Raw genomic sequence first — 8,961 nt, forward strand, 5'->3', positions numbered from 1 at the left:
TGGGCTGAAGAATATGAGACCCAGTCAGCACCCTCCCTTGCGGATGCTATTGTCTAGGTGGTATTATTTCAATTATGGATCTTCTCCTCACTAGGGGTTGAGACCAGCAAATGAATGCCATCTAACAGGTACCATTTTCTCCTCCCTTTCCAATTATAAAAATAAACATTTTAATTCTCATATTTACAATTACAATGATCTCAAGACAGTGAAAGGAAACAAAACACTAAGGAACTCATTAAATCAACCAAAACTTTTTTCCTTTTTAAAACTGGCCTAGAACACAAACTAAAAATTAACTTTAAAAAGAGGCACAAATACGCTATTAAAAATACGCCGGGTGCGATGGCTCACGCCTATAATCCCAGCACTTTGGGAGGCCGAGGCGGGTGGATCACGAGGTCAAGAAATCGAGACCATCCTGGTCAACAAGGTGAAACCCCGTCTCTACTGAAAATACAAAAATTAGCTGGGCATGGTGGTGCGCGCCTGTAGTCCCAGCTACTCGGGAGGCTGAGGCAGAATTGCTTGAACCCAGGAGGCAGAGGTTGCGGTGAGCTGAGATCGCGCCATTGCACTCCAGCCTGGGTAACATCAGCGAAACTCCGTCTCAAAAAAAAAAAAAAAAAAGATGAAAAGCATGATCACCCTAACCTGTAATCAAAGAAATGTAAATTAAACCAAATTGCCATTATCCCCTTACAAGATGATTAAAGTTTTTAAAAAAAGCAATGTATGTTATTGGGAAGGGCATGACCAGCTGTAAGGGCTCTTCTGTTTGTGTTATGTATAAATAGCGAGGGGGTGCAGGCTATATGTAAATGAAAATGAGTATTTCCCTTCTTAAAAGTGATTAGCCAGGTGAGTTGGCTCACACCTGTGATCCCAGCACTTTGGGAGCCTGGGGCAGGAGTATCACCTAAGTTCAGGAGTTTGAGACCAGCCTGCTAACATGGTGAAACCCCATCTCTACTAAAAATACAAAACTTAGCCAGGCGTGGTGGTGCTACCTAGAAGGCTGAGGTGGGAGGATCCCTTGAATCCGAGGCGGAAGTTGCAGTGAGATTGTGCCACTACACTCCAGCCTGGGTAACGGAGCAATACCCTGTCTCAAATTTTTTTAAAAAAAGTGATTAATATGTAACAAAATCTTTAAACATCTGAAACCCTATGGAATAATTTCACTTCTTAGGATCCGTCCTAATGAAATAATCAGAGATACACATAGTTTTATATAAGGATATTTATCCAAGTGTTAATTACAATAATAACAAAATTAGGCTAAATGTCTAATTTATTTTTAAAAAATTCTGGGCTGGGCACAGTTGCTCACAGCTGTAATCCCAGCACTTTGGGAGGCCAAGGTGGGCGGAACGCCTGAGGTCATGAGTTTGAGACCAGCCTGGCCAACATGGTGAAATCCTGTTTGTACTAAAAATACAAGAAAAATTAGTCAGGTATGGTGGCGCGTGCCTGTAGTCCCAGTTACTCAGGCGGCTGAGGAGGAAGAATCGCTTGAACTCAGGAAGCAGAGTTGCAGTGAGCCAAGATCCTGCCATTACACTCCAGCCTGGGCAAGAGACTTGGTCTCAAAAAAAAAAAAAAAAAAATTTCTGGTATATCCATATGGTGGACTATAAAATACACACACACACATAAAATTATGTTCTCAGGTATACAACAGCACAGAGAAATGCTAATGATATCATGCTAAATAATAAAGACAGGATACAGAACCCTCCATTCAATGTCATACCAAATTTGCTTATATACATATACACTGGAAAGGAGAAAAACCCTGAAAGGAGACATACCAAAATATCGGCAGAGGTACTGGTCTCAGAGTTTTTAAAAAAATTTCCTTATTGGTACTTTACTGAATCTTAACGATGTTCTGTCATTAAATGTATCAGGTCCAATCATATGAAATTGTCATTTTGCAGGTCAAAAATAGTTAAATATTGGCAATTTAGACTTAATATTAACCTAAGTACATATAACAACATATATAATAATATCGTTTCATTAGTTAATATATTACTAACATTACATTATAACTTAAGTTGTATATAACTATTTCATCATCAGGAAAAAAACTTTCAAAAATGAAATGCTGCTTAGGTTAGATTAGGAAAACACATCTTTAAAAATGTTATGTATTTGGAAGACTCAATGACAATAAAAGAAACCTGAAGAAAAGAATAAATGAATAGTAAATTTTTCAAAGGCTCTAGTACATGGTACCCAAGCCATATCTGCCAGAGAGACTCTTAACCTGTTTCCAGGAAGCCAAAATCACATGTGCTGCTGAAGAAATCTAATACAAGGTTACAACCAGCATTCTAAAAAGGTCTTAATTAGACAGTTACTCCTCTAAAAGACCTAAAACTTCTCCGTTGTATTCACTGACATTCCATGCTTAAGATGTAATTGGTCCCTCAAATTGTTGGCAGTTCAGTATAAATATCTCTTCAACTGACAACATTTAGGTCTAATGCTATGATTAATAATATATAACAAAGTACTTTCTTTAAACAAGAGGTAAATTGCCAAGACATAAAACAAACCAGAATAGAGCATGTTGCTAGCTGATACGGAGGTTTTTAATGCTTTCCACAGATTCTTTTCCTAAGGGTAGAATTGTGTGTTTCCCTATGAACAATAGAATTGCTCTTTCCCCTTCCAGTCTTAATCATAAAGTAATGCAACAGTTCAGTTGAAGTTCTGGGACAGCAAGTTCTCACAGACTGCTGTTACCATACCACACGTGTGATGACCAACTCTGCCAAGGCACTCCCGTTGTTCAGATCTCACAAGATGTAAAAAAGCATATTTAATCTGTGAAGTAATCATTTTAGGAGGACAACCTTAGGTTTGTTTAAGGTGACAAAAAACAAATGAGTTGGAAAACTTGGGTCTAAGATCAAAAGGATCTTGGAACGTTAATCTTGCTGGGGTGGATTGGTATTAAGGCATTCGTTCAAAAAGAGAAAGAAAAAGAAAAAAGTCCCCAATATTATGCACTCAATTTTTAATAAGTATTAAGGCATTTGTTAAAAAAAAGAAAAAGAAAAAGAAGAAAAAGTCCCCAACATTATGTACTGAATTGTTTTCATAAGTATTATTATCTGACTCCTCTTTTCTTCTTTCCACTACTGATGTGACCACACACACATATACACTTAGAAACACACACTCTCTCCTTGTCTTCTCTTTCATCTCTAAATTCTGTGACACACTATTACTGCTTTGGCTAGCAATATTTTTTGTGAAACCCTAAGTACCTTATTATTAACATTTCTGAAAGATTAGAAGTCATTAAGAAAGGACTCAAACTGGATAAGACTTTTAAATCTTTTGGAATTTTTCGCTATTTGCAATAAATAGCTGTAAAACATCATCATCATAGGTTAGAATTTTATGCCCTTATCATCATATATGTCAAGCTCCACATGTAAAGATACCTAAAGTATTCCAATAAACTTACCCCACTTTTGGTTTTGTTTTTAGACATCTTTAGAATAAAAAAGAGCCAAGTCTTTATAAAAGTATTCAACTTACACATGGACACAGAAAGGGGAGTACTAAACATCGAGGTCTATTGGGGGGAAAAGGGGAGGGCCAGTGGGAGGGGGAGGAGGGGAGGGATAGCCTGGGGAGAAATGCCAAATGTGGGTGAAGGGGAGAAGAAAAGCAAAGCACACTGCCATGTGTGTACCTACGCAACTGTCTTGCATGCTCTGCTCATGTACCCCAAAACCTAAAATCCAATAAAAAATTAAAAAAAAAAAGTATTCAACTTAAATTATTTCATATAATCTTTACATTTTTATTTATTTTCTAAGTGCAAAAGGCATGTAAAGTGATTTCAAAGGTAAAGACTGCAAAATTCAGTGCTAACAAAAAAGGAAAAGTTCCTAGTAACCCCACCGTGCCAAGAGATAACCAGTAGCAACAATCTGGTTTCTGTTTCTCTAACTATTCTTCCTATACAGACAAGTTGCTTGTTTTTCTTTCTTTCTCCCCCCTTCTTCGGAATACATCTTGGTGCTTCTTCCTAACAGTATCTAAATTCTTTCATTTACATACAGAAGAAATAAGCTTTACAGATAAACTATGAAGACAACCAATAAGCACAAAACTATAAGGATACTTCATGATCTGGTAACAAATCTGCCAGTTTAGCTAGACTATTCCCAAGTGTATCTACGGAAAGTATGTTGAAAAAGATACTCAGTTCCAGAAAGTAAAGGTAATAATCCAGATTTTAAACAAGATACCTTCAATTCAAATCAAGATAATTGAGGTTTCAGTATCTGAGGGAGGGGTTCCTGTATTTTTGTAAACCATTTAGTGTTTAAAGACTATATCAAAGCCCAGTCTCTCCTGTCCTTCCCTTTCCCTGGGCTGCCTGCCTTTGCAAGTGAGTGGACCTCAACATTCCTTCAATCAGCAGGGCCTTGAAACAAAGCACAAGAGCAAGGTTTTAATGGGAGAGATAACCCTTGTCATCCAAAGGAGGAAAAACAACATCTGTTAAAAACCCAAGTAAACTGCACCAATGGGTCCAGCAATAGGCCCAGAGGACTTCAGGGATATAGTCTTTGCTTATCAAATAAAAACCACAACAGAACAATTCTTTCACTCCAACGCTCTGTATTCTAAACTCTCTTCAGATTAATTAGCGTGGAGTTTCGCCAAGCTCATTAAAAGAAAAACCCCCGGACTCCTAAGGATGACTGGTGTTTACTGTCCTCCCAAACTGGGCAGTGAGAACTCAGGGGAGCCACAGACTTCTGGGCTTTCTGTAGTGATAGAATTCCTAGGATTTATTTTTAAATTGCATGTTAAAAATCAAGACTACAAGAATCCTTTCATATTTACTTTTTTTAACTGAAAACAATTGGTCCTTATTTATCTTCCTTGTGCACCTCCCAACCCCGTTACATTTTATAGCTACCAAACAACAGACCACAGGTTTCTGGAGTCTGTGACCACTCAGATGAGTTATTAGACAACCCTGATGAGTTTGTCAAGTCCTCCAGAGCCTGTGGACACTCAGGCCAAACTTCTTTTCTCCTGAAACAGGCTTTCTCCACCCACCCAAATCCCCTAATTCTTGGGTCTGCCAAGGGCCTGACCTTCCATTCTCTGCAGTAAAGGGTGAAGTTTTACAGGAGGAAGGCCCAGTAGATTAAAGGCCTCTGTTCAACAAATATTTGCTCACCCACTCCAGCCGGAGTAACAGTTTGCTACACGCTGCATGCCCAGAGCCACACTTAGAGACTTCAGGAAGCCTTTTAAGCTGGTGACTAAGAATTAGATACCTCATGTCAAGGTAAATAATTAAGTCCCAATCCACAGAACGTTATGGAAAACCAAACGACTTTACCAAACTCCCAATTTCACACGAAAACCAACACAAGTTCCATGAAATAGAAGCTGCATATGATTTCCAAAAAAAGCCTGTATGCATTCGTGCCTTGCTGGGTGGTCTTAGAATTCTAAAACGCCCTGGGACATTCCCAGAGTTTTACCTGTACAACCCAAGACCACAAGGTTTACACCATGCAGACTGCCTGAATCCTACCCATCGGGTCCCTTCCCCCAAACCCCTAAATTTTGCAACCCTCATCCTCAATCTCTGGGATGTCTATTCTTTGTAAATCCGAAAAGACAAAACGCTGGAGAAGGAAAACAAGTTGTGGGAAAACACATTAAACTGTCAGGACAGGCAACTCCGGGAGTTGTGTGGTCTGCACGGCCCCACCCCTCTCCCCAAGACTAAGACCAACCTACTGGATTTGGGGAGGGAATGAGGACACGGGAGGCGGGTGGGGAGGGTGCGGGGGTGGGAGAGTGGGTGTGGGTGTAGGATGGTGACGTGCCCACGCTAATTCCCCCAAGGTCTCTGCTTCTTCTGAAGCACGTGAATGAGCAAACACCAGGACATGCCCAGGTAGCGCTGGCCTAAAGTTCTCGTTTTTATTTTTTTCTTCAGTAGTGAAATCACAGGTTCTTTACAAACGCCCAGAAGAATCCCAGGCGCTCTACTTCTTGACAGTATGCGAGAGGGGCGCTTTTAGCTGCTGGTGCTGTGCCCCACTGTGGCCAGGGCATCGAGGTAAACCCTGGAATTTTGGGGGTGAACGGACCCCGACTGGGGATAGGGGAAGCAGAGGTTGCCGACGGAGATCTGAGCGCAGAGACTCTGGGTGGGCGGGCTTCAGATCCCATAAATGAGCTGATTAACGGGATTTACAGCACTCCTAGGCGGGGCTCCTGCCCTTCTCCCACCCCACGCGCAGCCGGGAGCCCGGCGGCCCCGGGCACTCGCTGGGAGGCAGCCGCGATTAGCGCCCTAATCCTCAGCGCAGACCGCGCGGAGACCGGAGCCGGGCCGCGGCGGGAGCCCCCACCGTCCCGGGCAGTCCCGACCGCCCGGGCAGCGTGGGAACCGGGACCTCGAGGACCCCGCGCGCCAGCTGTCAGCTCCGGGGTGAGGTCCGCGAGGTCGGGGCGCGCGGGCGCGGGAGGGGTTGGTGGACACACGCTGGGGAGGGCGACTTCGAGAGCGGAGTGAGCGACCCCCGCCTCCTGGGCCCTCCGTGAGCCGAGGGGCGACGCGAGCGCTAACGCCAGCCGCGGCCCGCGGTGTCCGCCCTGGGACCCCCGCGCCCCGAGCGGGGTACCTGAGGGGACGGGATGCCCCTCCCGGCCCGGCAGGCGCCCCCCATCCCGAGACGGCGGGGCCAGGCACCGCGCTGGGGGCCCGGGTGGGGCTGCGGCGGGGGGTGCGGACATCCCCCACCGCCGGGGTGGCTGGGATCGGAGCGACGTCCAGGCTGGAGAAGTTGGGGGGAGCGCGGGAGGCAGCGGGTGAGGCCCGCGAAGCGCCGTGGGAGCGGCCCAAATGGACGGTGGGACCCAGGAAGGCGAGACGCCGGGACTTACCGAGCGGCTCCCTCATGCCGCCTCGCGCCGCCGCCGCCGCCGCCGCCGCCGCCGCTCGGCCGGCCAGGCACTAGCGCTACCCGCCCCGCCTTCAGCCGCCGCGGCCGAGCATGCCCGGAGCACTGCCGCCCGCCCCGCCCACCGCGCGGGCCCGCCCCGCCCCGTTCCGCCCCGCCACGCCCACCACCCGGACCCGCCCCGCCCCGCCCATCTCCTCTGCGCTAAGGGCGGTATCCAGGCCAGGAGCTGCCTAGGCTTTTGGGGCAGCCTGCGTGGGTCGTGTGGAAAGGCACAGGTGGTTTGACCACCCTTTCCTCTTTTCCTGCCACTTGGGTTTGGGCCACGTCAATCCTGTGCAAATGTCCAAAGACACACACACTCTTACAGATACACAGAAAATACAAACATATTCACATACACTCACACAGTTACACACACACAAAGATGTATGCAAACACACTCATGAGCACCCACACACAGATGCACAGAAACATACACAGGAAACAGGTGCACACAAACACATATACAGAACACAAACACACAATCACAGACAAGTCCACACAAACACACAGTCACACACAAGTGCACAGAAACGCACCCCTATACAGTCACACAGAAGTGCACACAAACACACCCATACACAGTCACCCGCAGACACACACAAACGCACCATATACAGTCATGCGCAGGTGCACACAAACGCACCCATAAACAGTCACACACAGATGCAGCCAAACACACTGACACATATACATACATACACAGGAACACAGTACAGCAATACACACAGACACACAGACACACACACACACATAACACATTGATGTTATGAAGAGCAGAAAACAGTGATGGTGACAACAGCTTAGGATTTACTTCTTTAAAAAGAAAAGTCTTGGAGTCAGCTAGAGAGCTGGAAGCCACCTTCAGATCAGCTGGCCCGTCCTCTCTGGTGCAGATGAGGAAACTGATGCCAGGAGTAGGATTCCTACAGGGTAGGGTAGGAGGGGAGATAGGAGGAGGTGAGTGGGATGGTTCAGAGCAGAGTGAACATTTCCTGACCCCAGACCCACTCCATGTTTCTCTTACAGTGAGAAGGGTCAGAAAGATTAGACTGCTGCCTGGGTCTGCTCAAGGCAAACGTTTTCATAATTTTGGAAGGCAGACAGAAGACAAAAAAATGTGAAATATTGCTGATGCATTGGGGAGAGACAGGGAATGTTAGTTAAGTCCACCCAGACAAAACATGGATAGCACAGCAGACTGGTGTTCTTGCCAAATGAGTTTTCAGAAAACTACTGAGCCATCATGATTTTCGAAGTGTATTTGCTGTCAGAACACCAATAAGTAACCTTTTTTGCTCTATCACCATGCCTGAGCCCTTCATATGCATTATTTCTTTTAATCTTCATTACGGTTTGACCATGTGGGTACCACTTTGCAGAGGAGGAAACCGGCTCAAGGAAGGGCACAGTGGCAAGCTGCAGAATCTCGCCCAAGACCCCTGCTCTGAACCACCAGAGCAAGGTCGTTTCTTTGTTCTCTTGAATTGTATGTTCCTCATGATTACTAGGAACATATAATCTAACAGAGCAAAAAAGTGGAACACTCTATTGCTGGAAAAGAACGAACAATGTAATTGAGTGCTGTATTGTGCATTATCAAGAGTGCATGGGAGGAAACCAGATGAGGATGATGACAGCAGGCAGCATGATCAGGGGCTCGAGAGCCAGGTAGCTCTGGTCCCGGGCTTGGCTTCTCTGCCACTTTCAAGATGTGGTACTTTACTTCCTTTAGTCTCACTTTCCTCTCTAATGAAATGGGGGTAATGATGGTTTGCATCTCATAGGAGAGTCATGAAAATTCAATGAGATGATGCCTTCTTATCACTTAGTTCAGGTACATGTAACAATGAAGAAAATGGTGGCTGGGAGCAGTGGCTCACGCCTGGAATCCCAGCACTTTGGGAGGCTGAGGCAGGCAGATCATCTGAGGTTGGGAGTTAGAGAC

The 8,961-nt window shown here is 45.3% G+C and overlaps 1 protein-coding gene across 17 annotated transcripts in view; it reads right to left on the reverse strand.

The window, feature by feature from the left end:
• The window catches only part of JCAD (junctional cadherin 5 associated), a 106,242-nt gene that overhangs the window by 44,130 nt on the left and 53,151 nt on the right, over positions 1-8,961 (reverse strand). For 12 of the 17 annotated variants that reach the window (XM_035307066.3, XM_009000115.6, XM_078329744.1 and 9 more), the window contains exon 1: positions 6,955-7,078. The exons of 2 other annotated variants lie outside the window; for them this stretch is intronic. The gene's annotated coding sequence lies outside the window, so the exon portion shown is untranslated. Of the gene's footprint in view, positions 1-6,954; positions 7,079-7,827; positions 7,940-8,961 lie in introns of those variants that run through there. 3 more of the 17 variants (XM_035307060.3, XM_078329739.1, XM_078329740.1) reach the window with 1 other exon arrangement.

This window comes from Callithrix jacchus, chromosome 7 (genome assembly GCF_049354715.1).
Source record: "Callithrix jacchus isolate 240 chromosome 7, calJac240_pri, whole genome shotgun sequence".
Classification (NCBI taxonomy): Eukaryota; Metazoa; Chordata; class Mammalia; order Primates; family Cebidae; genus Callithrix; species Callithrix jacchus.